The sequence below is a fragment of the Colobus angolensis genome, unplaced genomic scaffold, assembly GCF_000951035.1.
Source record: "Colobus angolensis palliatus isolate OR3802 unplaced genomic scaffold, Cang.pa_1.0 Scaffold186, whole genome shotgun sequence".
Lineage (NCBI taxonomy): Eukaryota > Metazoa > Chordata > Mammalia > Primates > Cercopithecidae > Colobus > Colobus angolensis.
The window spans coordinates 3,877,157-3,892,874 of NW_012114999.1; the positions used below are offsets into that span (position 1 = coordinate 3,877,157).

The following is a 15,718-nucleotide window of genomic DNA, read 5'->3' on the forward strand; positions in this document are numbered from 1 at the left end:
TGGCGGAGGGGAGCGGAAGCCCACCCGGTCTGACCCGCCGCCTCCGTCTGCCTCCTCCCGGGCTCCAGGCCCAGCGCGCCCAGATGCCGGCAGGACCCCTCCACCCGCTGCTGGAACACCAACAGCAGCCTTGGGCCTTGGAGCCTCTGGGCGGGAGGAATGGGGGCCTCCACCGACACCTGCTTCTTCCCTCACCTCGCAGCCTTCCACACCTGTTGGTCTGACCTCTGCCCCGCCGCCGTCACCGAGTAACCTAAGGCTTTTGGCCTGATTCGAGCTCACTATGTCTAAACCTCTAAATGTGGTGCAAAAAAATCCTGGGGAATGTGCCATGGCAAAGCCTGGCCATTTCAAGTGCTTTTCTGGATTCTCATCAATTCCTCTTTACAGGAATCTTTATCCGGAATTCAGCTAGTCCCAAACCCCACGTGGTGTTGCTCTGCTTGTGTTTTTGAATCCAGCGGCCTCTTTGAATCATAAGCCCTTTGTATAGAGATAAGTATCCTTTAGGCCAGAAGCAGCCTCCACTTTTTTCGCAATCCCATTTCCTACCCAACGCTTTCTTCTGAGTTTTAAAGGCATTTGATAGAGAAGGGGTTGGAAACAGAACCTTCGTACCCCGCCTGAGCGCCTGGGAGACTAGATATCTTCCAAACATTATCTCATTTACTTCCCTGGAGTTACTATTAGGTAGATTTCATGTCCGTTGAGAGGTGAGAAAGCTGAAACTTTGAGACTTAAGAATCCTGGCCGAGGTCAGCCTCCTCCGAAGCTTTATCTCTTGCCACCACTTTCTGGTGCACACCTAGGACAGATTTCAATCCCTGAGATCCCAGGATGAAAACTGTGTTCGCCAAATACCAGAAGGGATCATGGAACAAGATGTGGCAACCTGCTTGAGAAGAGGAGCCAAAACATCATAGCTGAACCGTCCTGCAATAGAAGTGAGTAAGGTGAACCAGGTGTGGTGGCTCGTGCCTGTAATCCCAGCACTTTGGGAGACCGGGGTGGGAGGATTGCTTGAGGCCTGGAGTTCAGGAACAGCCAGGGCCACATAGCAAGATCCTGTCTCTATAAAAGAAATCCAAAGTTTTTTTAAATAAAAAAAAAAAGAAGTAAGGCAACTTGAACCGGAAGTGCACAAAACTGCTGTCAACTTTGCAAGGCTTTTCCCAATGACTTTGAGGGATGGAACCTGAAGGAAAGGGGAGGAGGCAAATAGGGAGGAAAGTGAAATGATTTATAAATGACTTGCTAATTTCATCCAAAGGGAGTAACGATAATTAGGGCATTCTTCCCACACGAAGATGACACAATTGACCCACTATCACTGAGGCAAGCAGTTTGGGCTGTTTTTCCAGTAGTATGACAGTGATGGTGTGTCAACCGGAGGACCTCACCCACGTTTCTTTGGGACCTAGGAGTGTGGGAAATAACAGTCAGATTTGAGGTACAAATCATGGTGCCCAGCCTGCAGAGCCTTTCTGCAGCAATCTAAGCCTGACCGCTCCTGTTGTATGGTCAAAGTCATTTTAATCTACTTTAGCTTATTCCTTGTAAAATGTTCAAGAATTGTATTTTGTCTTGAAAACTATGAATTTTATTGTTTATGGGGCGTTATTTTTTAAGGATTACAGGATTTCAGTTTTGGATGATGAAAAAGTTTTGAAGATGGGTAGTGACAGTGGTCACACAACATTGTAAATGTATAATGCCATCGTACACTTACATGGCTTTAAAGTAAACATGAAATTTTCTACATTTGTTTGTTTGGTCAACTGTTGTCCTCCCTAAGGTACTTGAAGTTCTTTCTGACATTGCCACTGGCACTTACTATTTAAATATTGTTGGTCCTCTTGGATTCCATCAGTACTCCAGAGGCTTCCTTCATTTCGAATTTAACTGATTGTGTAGGAATACGTAATACTGTTGTTAGCACTAGGGAACGTATCTGAGTCGCATTCACCAAAGTGTGTTAGCAGCAGCAAAGCTGTATGGGTCTGCAGCAACCTCAATTCTTGCCTCCTCCAAAGAAAGAATTCTACCGAGAGGCTTAAGGCAGAGGGAGAGACCAAGGCAAGGTTTAGAGCAGGAGTGAAAGTTTATAAAAAGTTTTAGAGCAAGAATGAAATGAAGTAATGTACACCTGGAAGAGGGCCAAGCGGGCAACTTAAGAGATTCAAGTGCGCTGCTTGACCTTTGACTCGGGGTTTTATACATTGGCATGCTTCCAGGGGGTTGTGTCCCTTTTCCCCTGATTCTTCCCTTGGGGTGGGCTGTTTGCATGTGCAGTGGCCTGCCAGCACTTGGGAGGGCCCACTTGCTCAGTGTGTTAACTGAAGTTGCACGCATGCTCACTTGAGGCATTCGTCCCTTACTAGTTGAGTGTTCCTAGAGGAAGGTCATATATGAGTACTAGTTAAATGCCACTATTGTGCCTCTTGGTGCACACCTGTAAGCCCACTTGCCCAATCCTAAGATCTTATCCAGAAGCTGCTGATCACCAGTTTTAGGTATTTTCTATGCATTGGGAGACTGCCTTTCCCTGGTGCCGGCTGTGACCAATTACTAATTTAGAGAGACAGTTTAACAACTGCCTGACCACCTGATGGTTGCCTGACATTCCTTGTGGGAGCGGGGAGCCCTCTCCTGCTCTGCTGACATCTGACTACCTACTGTGACACTATGGAATAAAATGAAAAAAACTTAAAATTTGGGACAATTTTAACAGCTTTATTGAAGTATAATTGATAAAGTATAAAGTGTTCAGTTTGATACACACATATACACATAGATATACCTATTTAAAAACCCATCACCACAACAGACAAAGGACATATTCATCACACTCAAAAGTTTCCTCATGTAACCCCTCCCTCCCAGCCTTCCTTACCTCTCCATCCCACCAGGCAACCCCTGATATGCTTTATGTAACTATACATTAATTTGTATTTCCTAGAATTTTATATAATTGGAATCACACATTGTATACTCTGTTTTATCTGACTTCTTTCACTCAGCAAAATTATTATGAGATTCACTGATGTTGTAGCATGTATCATTAGTTCATTCCTTTTATTACTGAGTAGTATTCAACTGTAGGGATACACCAGTGATTTTGCCCATTCCCTTATTAATGAACATTTTGGTTGTTTCCAGATTTCGGCTATTGCTAATAAAGATGCTATGAACATTCATGTACAAGTCTTTGTATGGACACATGCTTTCATTTCTCTCCCATAAATACCTATAAATGGAATGGCTGGATCATGTGAAAGATGTATATTTCACTTTTTAAGAAACTGCAAACCTTTTCCAAACTAATTGTACCATTTTACATTCCCACCAGTGTGTATGAGAGTTCCAGTTCCTCTGCTTCCTCACCAACAGTTGGTAGGTCGGTCTTTTTAAATTTAGTCATTCTTATACATGTGGAGTATGGTATCTCATTATGGTTTTAATTTGAATTCCCTTAATTTGATGCCCTTAATACGTAATGATGTTGAGCATCTTTTCATGTATTTATTTGCCATCTGTGTATCTTTTTCATGAAATGTTTGTTCAGATATTTTGCCTACTTTTTATTGGATTGTGTGTTTTCTTATTATGGTATTTAACTTGTCACTGTTAGGATACATTTCAAAAATCCTGACCAAGTTCTAACACTAGAATGTGTCAGCAAATGCTCAGTTTAAGTAAAATGTCACATTACAAACTAACTACCAGGGTGTGGCCCAGCAGTCTTAAGTACTTTCCCTGGAACCTTCTGTAATATGCAGAACACTTTGAATTGAAATAAATGCTGTTACAGAGGTCAACTCAACCTTTCCAAATTTTTATTAATTAAAAGCAGTTGGAGAGTTGTAGAAAAATATTTTTTCATAGAGGCAAATTTGTGGGTCATATTGCCATACAGCTTGCCACGAAAATAATAATATAAAGTGTTTTGGAGAATACACCCCGTAAGTCTGTCAGAGGCATGTGAACCAAAGCAACTCCATCTTGAATAGGGACTAGGTGAAATGAGGCTGAGACCTGCTGACCTACATTCCCAGACAGTTAAGGCATTCTAAGTCACAGAATGAGCTAGGAGGTCGGCACAAAATACAGGTCATAAAGACTTTGCTGATAAAACAGGTTGCAGTAAAGAAGTGGGCCAAAACCCACCAAAACCAAAATGGCGGCAAGAATGACCTCTGGTCATCCTCACTGCTACGCTCCCACCAGCGCCATGACAATTTAAAAAATGCCATGGCAACATCAGGAAGTTGCCCTATATGATCTGAAAAAAGGAGGTGTGAATAATCCACCCCTTGTTTAGTGTATCATCAAGAAATAACTATAAATATGGGCCACCGGCAGCCCAAGGGGCTGCTCAGTCTGGAGTAGCCCTTTTTGTATTCCTCCTAACAAACTTACTTTCACTTTATAGACTCACCCTGAATTCTTTCTTGTGTGAAATCCAAGAACCCTCTTTTGGGGTCTGGATCAGGACCCTGTTCCTGTAACAAGTCCACAATGCCAGAGAATTAAAGAGAACCACAAAGGCATGGATCAGTTACGGTAAAGGCAGAAGGGACCCTAAAAGGCTCAGAGGCTAAGAGACTTTTAAGCACCTGCTATGTGCTAAGCACTATTAGAGGCACATAACAGGCAGTGAAATCAAATTTCATCACCCAAATAGGGGCATTTTTGAGAGTGAAAGGGCACTATTAATATTTTTTTGTTTCAGGCAGTCCTGATAAAGCCCCTTCATAGTGTGCTCATTTCACCCTCAAAAGTGTCCCGTTGAGATGCTAAATCACAGTCACCCCACTTACAGGCATCACTCGCAATAACCTTGTAATAATCCATATTATCTATTCCTACTTTATAATCAAAAACTAAGGTTTAGTAGGGTACACAACTCGGTCAATGTCAAACAGTTAATAGAGAGCAGAGTTGGGATTTGAAACCAGGCCTGGTTTAGAATGATTGCTCAGAAACCAACTTCCCAGACCCCTGAAGAATCTGAAGTCACCCTTTTTTGAGAGGGCAAGGGGGGATGCTTTATGGAATTTATTATAAACATGCCCCTGGCCTGGCGCAGTTGACTCACGCCTGTAATCCCAGCTCTTTGGGAGGCAGGTGGATTACTTGAGGCCAGGACTTCAAGACCAGCCTGGGCAACATGGTAAAACCCCGTCTCTACTAAAAATACAAAAAGCCTGCATGGTGGCACACACTTGTAAGTCCCAGCTACTCAGGAGGCTGAGGTGAGAGAATCGCTTGAACCCAGGAGGTAGAGATTGCAGTGAGCCGAGATTGCACCATTGCACTCCAGACTGGGAGACTGCACTCCAGGAGAGTGAGGCTCTGTCTTTAAAAAAGCTCCTATCCAAAAAAAAATAAAACAATAAAAAAATTTTAAAAAAAAAGCTCCTATCCTTTACATCTTTTTCTTTATAATAACAACTTTGTATTGGATTTGACAGTGATCCTTTGTTGTTGCCCATCTTCATTTGAAATCAGTTTTTCCAAAAGACATGTGAGCAGCCGAATAGAAGAGATGCATAGGGTGAGGTATGGGAGAAGGGGAGTAGAACTGCCACGGCCTCTCTCTCATGCCTCACTTCAGGAACCTCCATGGAGTCAGCTATCTGGAAGCTCCCTGAAATTGCTCTTGTAAGGCACATCTGCTCCTTTTTCCCCTCCCTTTGGAGAGTGCTCACCAATTATTCCAGGTGATACTATTAGTACATCAATCGTGTGCCACCTTTTCCACCAGAGGCAAGCATGTGGCGGACTTTTCAAAGGGGATTACCTTATCCCCCGCTAGGCCCAGTACTGGGCCCAAGGAGGCACATGACCCAAACAGGACCCACCAGAGTTCTTTATGATAAACAGATATGGAAGCTGAAAACAAAGTCGAACTGACTTAGACAAAAAGTGGACTTTAGTGGTTCATGTGACATAAAAGTCAAGGAGATGTAGCATTGGGCGTTGCTAGATTCAAGGACTCAGTCAAAGGCTTGACAAACCAGTCTGTCTCCACATACCTTTTCTCTTCTGCTAACTCCCTCAGTCCTACCCACCAGGGGAGAAATTGACCACCGGAAGGTCCAGGCTTACATCCTAACCTTCTAAGTGAAAAACTTCCCAACAGTTCTAACAAAAGTCACAGAATTGAGTCTCATCGGCTTGGAGTCACCTCCCTATTTCCATGCTAATCACTGCGGCTACCGGGAGGAAGGCCCTGCTGGCAGGTCAGAGTACGTGCCTGAGGCAGGCGTGGAGGTAAGTTGGCAGCTCAGCCAACACTACAGGAGCTGAGAGAGGGAAGATGCACAACTCCAAAGGAAAACAAGGGAAAAGATGCTGGCAGGACAAATAAAGATGATGCCCACTGCACAAGCTCTTCTCTCTCCAATCTGTATTGCAAGGTCGCTCACTTCCACGGGCCTTTTTAGAGTCCTGCACTTGATTTGTTATCTGTTGTTTTTTATTTTTATTTTTCTCAAGGAAGGTTCCTAAACTTGTATAAGCTTCAGGCCCCTCAAAATCTGAAGCTATCCTACAAGAGAGTCACTCAGAATGTCTGCCTCCCTCTTATCAATTTAGGAACCAAGTCTGGTCAGTTGCTCAACTACATTGCCTGTCGTCCGCTCCCAACAGCTTGAAACTGCGGTTCTTATTGCCAGAAAATGGCATCCTGCCCTAGCCTTTTCCTTCTGATTCATCTCCAAAGCCTTACAGCAGGGCAGTTCCTTAAAAAATTAAAAACACTATTACCATACACCTCTAGGAATATACCCAACCTAACTGAAAGCAGAGTCTGAAAGAAATGCTTGTATACCTTTGTTCACGGCAGCAGAGTTCACAGTAGCCAAGAGGTAGAAGCAACCTGTGTCCATCAGTGGATGAAAGAGAAAACTAGAAGTAGTATATACATGCAACTGGATATTATTTCCCTAAAAAGGAAAAAATTCTGACATACACTGTAACAAAGATGAACGCTGAGAACATTATTCTAGTTGAGATAAACCAGTCATAGCAGGATAAATACGATGTGATTCCATCCTACTATACTATGTAGTATTCCAAATACTGCATGATTCAGCTAGGGGATGGAGAGTCCAGGTAGTGGGGAGTTACTGTTTAATAGCTACAGAGCTTCAGTTTTGCCAGATGGAAAGAGTTCTATGGATGGATGGGTGGTGATGGTAGCACAACAGTGTGAATATACTTAATGCCACAACTGTTCATGGAAAAATGGTTAAGATAATAATTTTTATGTATATTTCACCACAATTTTTAAAAATCTGATGCTTCAATAGCTTTTCTAAATATGCATGGGATCATAACTACCTTACTTAAAAGTCTAGTGGCTCCTCATTTGGCCACATGCCAAGCCCAAGCTCTTTGACTTACAGAGTTACTATAATGATGATTTTTAAAAATCATATATGCAAAGTACTTAATTATGCCACAGTGCCTGACACAGGGCAATTTCTCAATAATTGGGTGTTAGTAGCATGATTATTACTAAGACTATTATCTGGCCTCTCCCTACCTCTCCAATCTTGTCTTCTGTCACTTCCAACCTTGTGCTTTAATTCTAGAAACAGCCCCGAATTGGCCATGCTGTTTTACACTGAGGGATCTTTGAATAGGTTGTTTTCTCTGCTTCTATTTGTTAACATTTATTCTTCAAAATTGAATTCGGGTATCACCTTTCCCAGAAAGCTTCCTTGTCTCACAAACCTCCATGAGATTTATTTGGCCCCTTTTCTGTGTGTCCTTTCTATTGTGTAAATGTTCCTATTGCTGCTGACACAGTGTCATATAATTTATTTGTTTACATGCCCCTTTCTAGTCTGTGAGCAGATTTAGGGCAGAAAACTATGCCTTCTTCACTGCATCATTCCCTAGGATCTTATATTGAATCTGGCATAAAGTTGATGTTCAACAAATGCTTGTGTGATGAATAATATGATGAGCACTTAGTCATTTTTACAAATCTTATCCCATTTAATCTTCAAAATTACAATTAGAAGGAAATATTATTGTCCTCATTTTTTTTTAGAGGAAGAAACCAAGGCTCAGAGAGGTTAGTGACTTGTGTAAGGTCACACAGCACTAAGATCAGAATTAGAGTTTAGGGTTTTTTTTCTGCTTCTGAAACCTGTGTTTTTCTTGGCACATTATGTCATTATAATCTGTATTTCCTCAGCCAGGAAGCGTAAAGAACACAGAAAAGCAAGAGTTAGATTCTGGGGTGGCTCAGAGATTTGGAGAAAAAGAAAAAGAGAGCGAGTAAAACCACAAACAAGTACAAATAATACTAAAATGAACTCAGCAAACAAGGAAGAAGAAAGTTTTAAGGAAAAAGATGAACAAACATACAGGCTAAGTGCAGAAAGGAAAAGAGCCTTTTATTTTTCAATATGGTCCTTCTCATGGAGAAGCCTCAAGGCCACAGCTCCAGTAGAAATCACATTTTGGGGTAAGGAAGGGAAGAGTCGGTGAAGAAATAGAGGGAGCGGATTTAGAAAACCATCTATAAGGGCGGGTGGCGGTGGCTCATGTCTGTAATCCCAGCATTTTGAGAAGCCAAGGCAGGTGGATCGCTTGAGCCCAGGAGTTTGAGACCCACTTGGGCAACATGGCGAAACCCCATCTCTACTAAAAATACAAAACTTAGCCAGGCATGGTGGTGTGTGCCTGTAGTCCCGACGATTACCTGAGCCAAAGATATCAAGGCTGCAGTGAGTAGTGATCCTGCCACTCCACTCCAACCTGGGCAATGGAGCGAGATCCTGTCTCAAAAAAACCAGAAAGAAAGAAAAACCATCTACAGTGGAGGGAAGCTGAGAAGGGGGCAGTCCTTAACAAGTAGATAGCTGGGTTGAGAGAAGCAAAGGCAAATTTATAGAGTTACTAAAGGCAGGGGCCAGGAGAGCCGAAGAGATGGGAGTTCTGGGAGCGGAAGGGGCTAGCAGGAGCTGAGGGAGTGAACTGCTCATTCTGGACATGGGGAAGGAAGACAGACCACCTCTCCCTTTAAAACTCCTCCTGCCACTTTCTCTTTCTCATGATAGCTGTCCTTTCTCTCCTCATTCGCATATTCATTTATTCTCATGATAACTGTCCTTTCTCTCCTCATTCCCATATTCATTTATTCTCACTCTCTCTCTTTCTGTGTGTGTGTGTGTGTGTGTGTGTGTGTGTGTGTGTGTGTGTGGTTTCTTCTCTCTCCTTGCCTTATTCCTGCTTGAAACAATTGGGAATACCTCACTAATTTTATCTGTTGTCATTCAGATTCAAAGACATTGCTGATTCTCTAAATTTGTTGTTAACAATAAAACACAGTGTTTTGACAGCAGCCACAGGACTTGGCAGTCCCAAAAGGGAATTCTGGAAGAGAGGAGAGGGCCCAGTCAGGGCTGTCTTTTCCAGAGTTCATAACCTTCACAAGACTTGTATGCAATTATTTTTGTGTGTGTATGTACTCACCTACATTTTTTGGGGGACAGGATTCTACATTTATTTATTATCAAAGGGAAAGAGGATCAAAAAGGTTCCAGGCCCCACTGCCTTTTATAATACCTCTATCAAATACAGGTGCTCAGTTTTAGCTTCTTTATAATAATTTGTGTTCTTGATTTCGGTAAGGATACAGCTTAAAAGCTTTTATTCGTAAGAAGTAGGGTTAACATCAAGAATCTGAACTCAGCAATCTTTTGAAATGCAGAATGACTCACATTCCAGTGTCACATTCCAGACTTTGTTGCTTATCAAAAACCTTAGATAATTTAAGATGGTATCAAAATACTAATGCAGTTTAATTCCTTTGTAAACAGTGTTCACTCTGAAACGACCCTATTGAAATGCAATTCCTTTTCACTACTTGAGGCAGTGGGAATAAAGTTTATTAATGGTCTAAATTTCATCACGTAGCACTGTTCTGACAAAGGAAAGTATTTCCAGATTATGCTGAAAGTTGCTTAGCACCTGTTTCTTAAAATAAATGTGTTTACTTTTTTTTTGGCCTTGCTTTCACAAGCACCTTCATTTTGGTAATGAAGACACTTGGAAAATAGGCATTTATTTCCATAGTATTAAAAGCATTGGCCAAGTGCAAGGGTTCCCAGGCGGGAGGATCAGTTGTGGTCAGGAGTTCAAGACCAGTCTGGGCAACATAGCAAGACCCCATCTCTACAAAATTTTAAAAATTAGCCATACAATTACAGTGAGCTATGATCATGCCATTTTACTCCAGCCTGGGCAATAGAGCAAGATTCTGTCTCTAAAAATAAGTAAGTAAATAAATAAATAAATAAATAAATACACTAATATAGTAACAGAAAACTCAAGTAACATAATTTTTTTTTAAGTTCCCATTAGATGATTCACTTCAGGAGGGCAGGAACCGTTCTGTTCGACATTGTATCCCCCACACTTTATACATAGTAATCATTCAATAAATGTTTATCTTGTTAAAATAATTAATTGGGAAGCATTCCGCTGAGAGAGCACCAGTGCCTCAGGTTTCCACACAAGCAAACTAAAACCCAACTCAGTGTAAGCACTAAAATGAAACAAACTTAACCAATTAGAAATCACCAACTAACTTCTAAATGAGGCCAAAGGGACTTTTCACTTTAACCTGTCTAATTTTTGTTTTTTTATTTTTTTTTTGGCCTTGCTTTCACAAGCACCTTATAAATGTTTCATCTCATGCTCCCTGGGTGGAATGCTGAACCCCTTGCCACCTGGTACTGCCCAGTTCATGAACTGCTGTCTCCCCAGATAAACTCTGTAACATTTTAATGTGCCTAAGTGTATCTTTAACAATCTACTAAATGAATATAAAATAAGTTTATAACAATATGATATCATGCTCTAAAACATCTTTAGAGGCATATCATTTGGTGAACTTTATTTCATGAAATTGACTTATTCACTGTTTGTTGAGAGCCAGTCCTGCAGGGGGCTCTTCCAGGCCCTGGGAATACAATGGTAAATGAGAGGGTTAAGATCCTTCCCGGCCGAGTGTGTTGGCTCATACCTGTAATCCCAGCACTTTGGGAGGCCGAGGTGGGCAGATCGCCTGAGGTCAGGCAGATCACCTGAGATCAGCCTCACCAACATGAAGAAACCCCGTCTCTACTAAAAATACAAAAAAATACAAAAAATTAGCTGGGCGTGGTAGTGCATGTCTGTAATTCCAGCTACTCGGGAGGCTGAGGCAGGAGAATCACTTGAACCTGGAAGGTGGAGGTTGCTGTGAGCCGAGATCGTGCCATTGCACTCCAGCCTGGACAACAAGAGTGAAACTCTGTCTCCAAAAAAACAAAAAAAATCCCTCCTTAGGAGCTTTTGGTCTAGTAAGGGGTGGGTTACAGGCCATAGTCAAGCAATAGCATAAGGAAGATTATTTCAGGGAGTCAAGAGCACTGTGAAGATAGTGAATGGATACTATGCTGGGGAGTGTGTGTGCTGCTTGAGAGAGGGTGTCTGGAGAGGAGGTGATGTTCAAGCAGAGATGTGAATGTTGAGAGGATAAGGGAGAAATGCACTGCTGGCAGAGGGCGTCATCAGGGCAAATGTATTGAGAGAATGAGGGTGAAACAGAGAAAGAAACAGAAGTGGCTGGGGGCATTGAGCAAGTAGAAGAAGGATGAAGTGGGAAGGGTAGGCAGAGACCAGATGAAGCAGGGTTTTGAGGGCTATGAGGATTTGGGCCTGAAAGGAGGAACAATGAGGACCTGTGATCCTGAAAACCCCATCTGTCTTTATTTTCTGAATTAAAGGTTAAAATAAGACCAGATTAGTTCAGTATTGAGGTGATTTAGAAATAGAAATTCTTGAATGGTGCATCTAATAACTCACCTGAAAAATAAAATTACGTAGGTGGGCACATTTTCTAACCATTTTAGATAAATAAACACTGATTATAATACTTGTTCAACTGAGAGCTTTATGATTCAGAGAAGGAATGTGGTCAACATAATAGGAAAGAATTTTTCCATTCTTTTTTGTGTATTTAGAATTGGCCACTATACTAGTTTCCATTTCTGTCTCCAACTTTGTATTTTAAATAGTTTGGATCATGATCACAAATTTAAAAGTATATCTATTTTAGCCTCACCTAAAAGTCTTTTTTTCTTTCAAAAAGATTTTTAGAGAAACTTCTTTGTAAACTGATTTGAGCAATTTTTGCTTTCAGTTCTCAGCTTGAAGAGGATATGGGTGTGATTTATAGGCATTATTCCAAATGCTAAAAAAAAAAAAAAAAAAAAAGTTTCAGCTGTTAAAATTTTCCTTTGAATTGCCTGGTTTTACTGTTGTCTTACCAGAAATTCTGTGGTCTGAATGTGTCCTCCAAAATTCATGTTGAAACTTAATCTCCAATGCAATAGTATTAAGAGGTGGGGGTCTTTAGGAGGTGATTAGGTCATGAAGGCTTCTCTCTCATGAACAGGATTAAGGCCCTTACAAAAGTGGCTTCACACAGAGGTCAGCCCCTTTTGCTCTTCTGCTTTTCTGTCATGTGAGAACACAGCAACAAGCTGCCATCTTGGAATCAGAGAACAGACTTCACCAGATAGATACTGAGCCCACTGGCAACTTGATTTTGGAGTTCCAGCCTCCAGAACTGGGAGAAATAAATTCCTGTTGTTTATAAATTACCCAGTCTCAGATATTTTGTTATTGTAGCATAAATGGACTAAGACAAGGAAAAAAAGAAACAGGAAAAAAAAAAAAAACAAACTTCAAGAAACCTAGCTACTTAATTATTTTCAGAAAGTATAATGGTTTTATATATACAGCTGATTCTTGAACAACATGGATTTTTTTAACTGCATGCATCCACTTACACATGTGGATTTTCTTCTGCCTCTGCCACTCTTGAGACAGTAACACCAACTCCCCTTCTTCCACCTTCCCAACCTACTCAATGTGAAGATGATGAAGACCTTTGTCATGATCCACTTCCACTTAATAAATGGTAAATATATCTTCTCCTCCTTATAATGTTCTTAATGACAGTTTCTGTTATTTAGCTTACTTTATTGTAAGAATATAGTATATAATGTACATCACATACAGAATATATGTTAATTGACTACATTATTGGTAAGAACTTCAGGTCAACACTAGGCTATTAGTAGTTAAGATTTTGGGGAGTCCAAAGTGATGCATGGATTTTCAACTGCATAGGGGGTTCACACTCCAAATCCCCGTGTTGTTCATGGGCCAGTTGTACATATGATTTGTTTCCCTCTGACATCATGTCCTCTGGAACATATTCTTAATGAAAGTTTTGAAATAAAGTAGGCAGTACAGGGTAGGAGTTAAGAAAACAGCCTTGAGTTTGTCTGCTGTGGACCTCAGGTAGATTATTTATATGATCTTTGTAAGCTTCAGCTGTTTCATTTGTAAAGTAAGGTTGTGTGGGATTTAAATGATAATATGTTATTATTTCTAAATATATGTTCCCAAGGTGAAATTAAACTTGCTTTTAAAAAAACTGTGAGCTAACTAAAAGTATTTTCTTCATAATTTATCCAGTCTGTGGTATTCTGTTATAGCAACAGAAAGATGAAGTTTACCACCGGGCACAGTGGCTCATGCCTGTAATCCCAGGACTTTGGGAGGGTGAGGCAGGCAGATCACTTGAGATCAGGAGTTCGAGATCAGTCTGGCCAACAGGGTGAAACTCTGTCTCCATTAACAATACAAAAATAAGTAGCCAGGTGTGTTGGCACACACCTGGAATCCCAGCTACTCGGGAGGCTGAGGCACGAGAATCACTTGAACCCAGAAGGCAGAGGTTACAGTGAGGTGAGATCACGCCACTGCACTCTCCAGCCTGGGTGATGAAGTGAGACACTGTCTCCAAAAAAAGAGAAAGACTAACTTTAGTTAGCTCATGGTTCTAGAGGCTGAGAAGTCCAAGAGCATGGTGCTGGCATCTGGTGAGAATCTTTTTGCTGTGTCATAACATGGCAGAGGGCATCACATGGCAAGAGAGCAAGAATATGCATGTCAGCTCACATCTCTCTTCCTCTTCTTATAAAACCACGAGTCCCATCATAGAGGCCACACCCTGATAACTTTAATCCAAATTGCCTCCCAAAGGCCCCTACCTTCATCAACATATACATTTGGGAATTAAATTTCCAACATGAAATTTGGGGGATACATTCAAACCATAGCACTAACTCTAACTCTCAGTTATTTATCTTATACCCCAGTTATTTGTGTATTCTTATCTTGGCACGTATGAGTTAAACCACTATTAGTTATTATCACATGATTAACTTTGGTAATGACCACTCTTTTTTCATGGGTGCTATTCCTATCTTTACATCTTCTTTTCTTTTTTTTTTTCGAAATGTGGTCTCACTCTGTCACTCAAGTTGGAGTGATTTGGCACAATCTCAGCTCACTACAACCTCTGCCTCCCAGGCTCAAGTGATTCTGCCACCTCAGCCTCCCAAGTAGCTGGGATCACAGGTGTGTGCCACCATACCTGGCTAATTTTTTGTATTTTTGGTAGAGATGAGGTTTCACTATGTTGCCCAGGCTGGTCTCAAACTCCTGAGCTCAGGCAATCCACTTGCCTTCGTCTCCCAATGTGCTGGGATTACAGGCATGAGCCACTGCATCTGGCCTTATACCTTTTTTTCTTCTTTTTCAGAGACAGGGTCTTGCTCTGTTACTCAGGCTGGGGTGCAGTGACTCAATCAGAGCTCACTGTAACCAAACTTCTGGGCTCTAGCAATCCTCCTCAGCCTCTTGAGTAACTGGGACTACAGGCATGTACCACCATGCCCAGCTAATTTCTTTTTTTCTTTTCTTTTTTTTGTTGTTTGTTTGTTTGTTTTTTGAGACCGAGTCTTGCTGTCACCCAGGCTGGAGAGTAGTGGTGCGATCTCAGCTCACTGCAACCTCCACCTCCCAAATTCAAGCGATTCTCCTGCCTCAGCCTCCTGAGTAGCTGGGACTACAGGATAGATGCCCATCACCACACCTGTCTAATTTTTGTTTTTTTATTTTTTTTTTGGCCTTGCTTTCACAAGCACCTTATAAATGTTTCATCTCATGCTCCCTGGGTGGAATGCTGAACCCCTTGCCACCTGGTACTGCCCAGTTCATGAACTGCTGTCTCCCCAGATAAACTCTGTAACATTTTAATGTGCCTAAGTGTATCTTTAACAATCTACTAAATGAATATAAAATAAGTTTATAACAATATGATATCATGCTCTAAAACATCTTTAGAGGCATATCATTTGGTGAACTTTATTTCATGAAATTGACTTATTCACTGTTTGTTGAGAGCCAGTCCTGCAGGGGGCTCTTCCAGGCCCTGGGAATACAATGGTAAATGAGAGGGTTAAGATCCTTCCCGGCCGAGTGTGTTGGCTCATACCTGTAATCCCAGCACTTTGGGAGGCCGAGGTGGGCAGATCGCCTGAGGTCAGGCAGATCACCTGAGATCAGCCTCACCAACATGAAGAAACCCCGTCTCTACTAAAAATACAAAAAAATACAAAAAATTAGCTGGGCGTGGTAGTGCATGTCTGTAATTCCAGCTACTCGGGAGGCTGAGGCAGGAGAATCACTTGAACCTGGAAGGTGGAGGTTGCTGTGAGCCGAGATCGTGCCATTGCACTCCAGCCTGGACAACAAGAGTGAAACTCTGTCTCCAAAAAAACAAAAAAAA

The 15,718-nt window shown here is 41.6% G+C and overlaps 1 long non-coding RNA gene across 1 annotated transcript in view; it reads left to right on the top strand.

Moving 5' to 3' along the window:
- The first annotated feature begins 7 nt into the window (after positions 1-7).
- Positions 8-15,718, top strand: part of LOC105510316 — a 42,584-nt gene continuing 26,873 nt past the window's right edge. The window contains exons 1-2 of the long non-coding RNA XR_001001544.1: positions 8-944; positions 4,433-4,547. This is a non-coding gene — a long non-coding RNA (uncharacterized LOC105510316). The remainder of the gene's footprint in view (positions 945-4,432; positions 4,548-15,718) is intronic.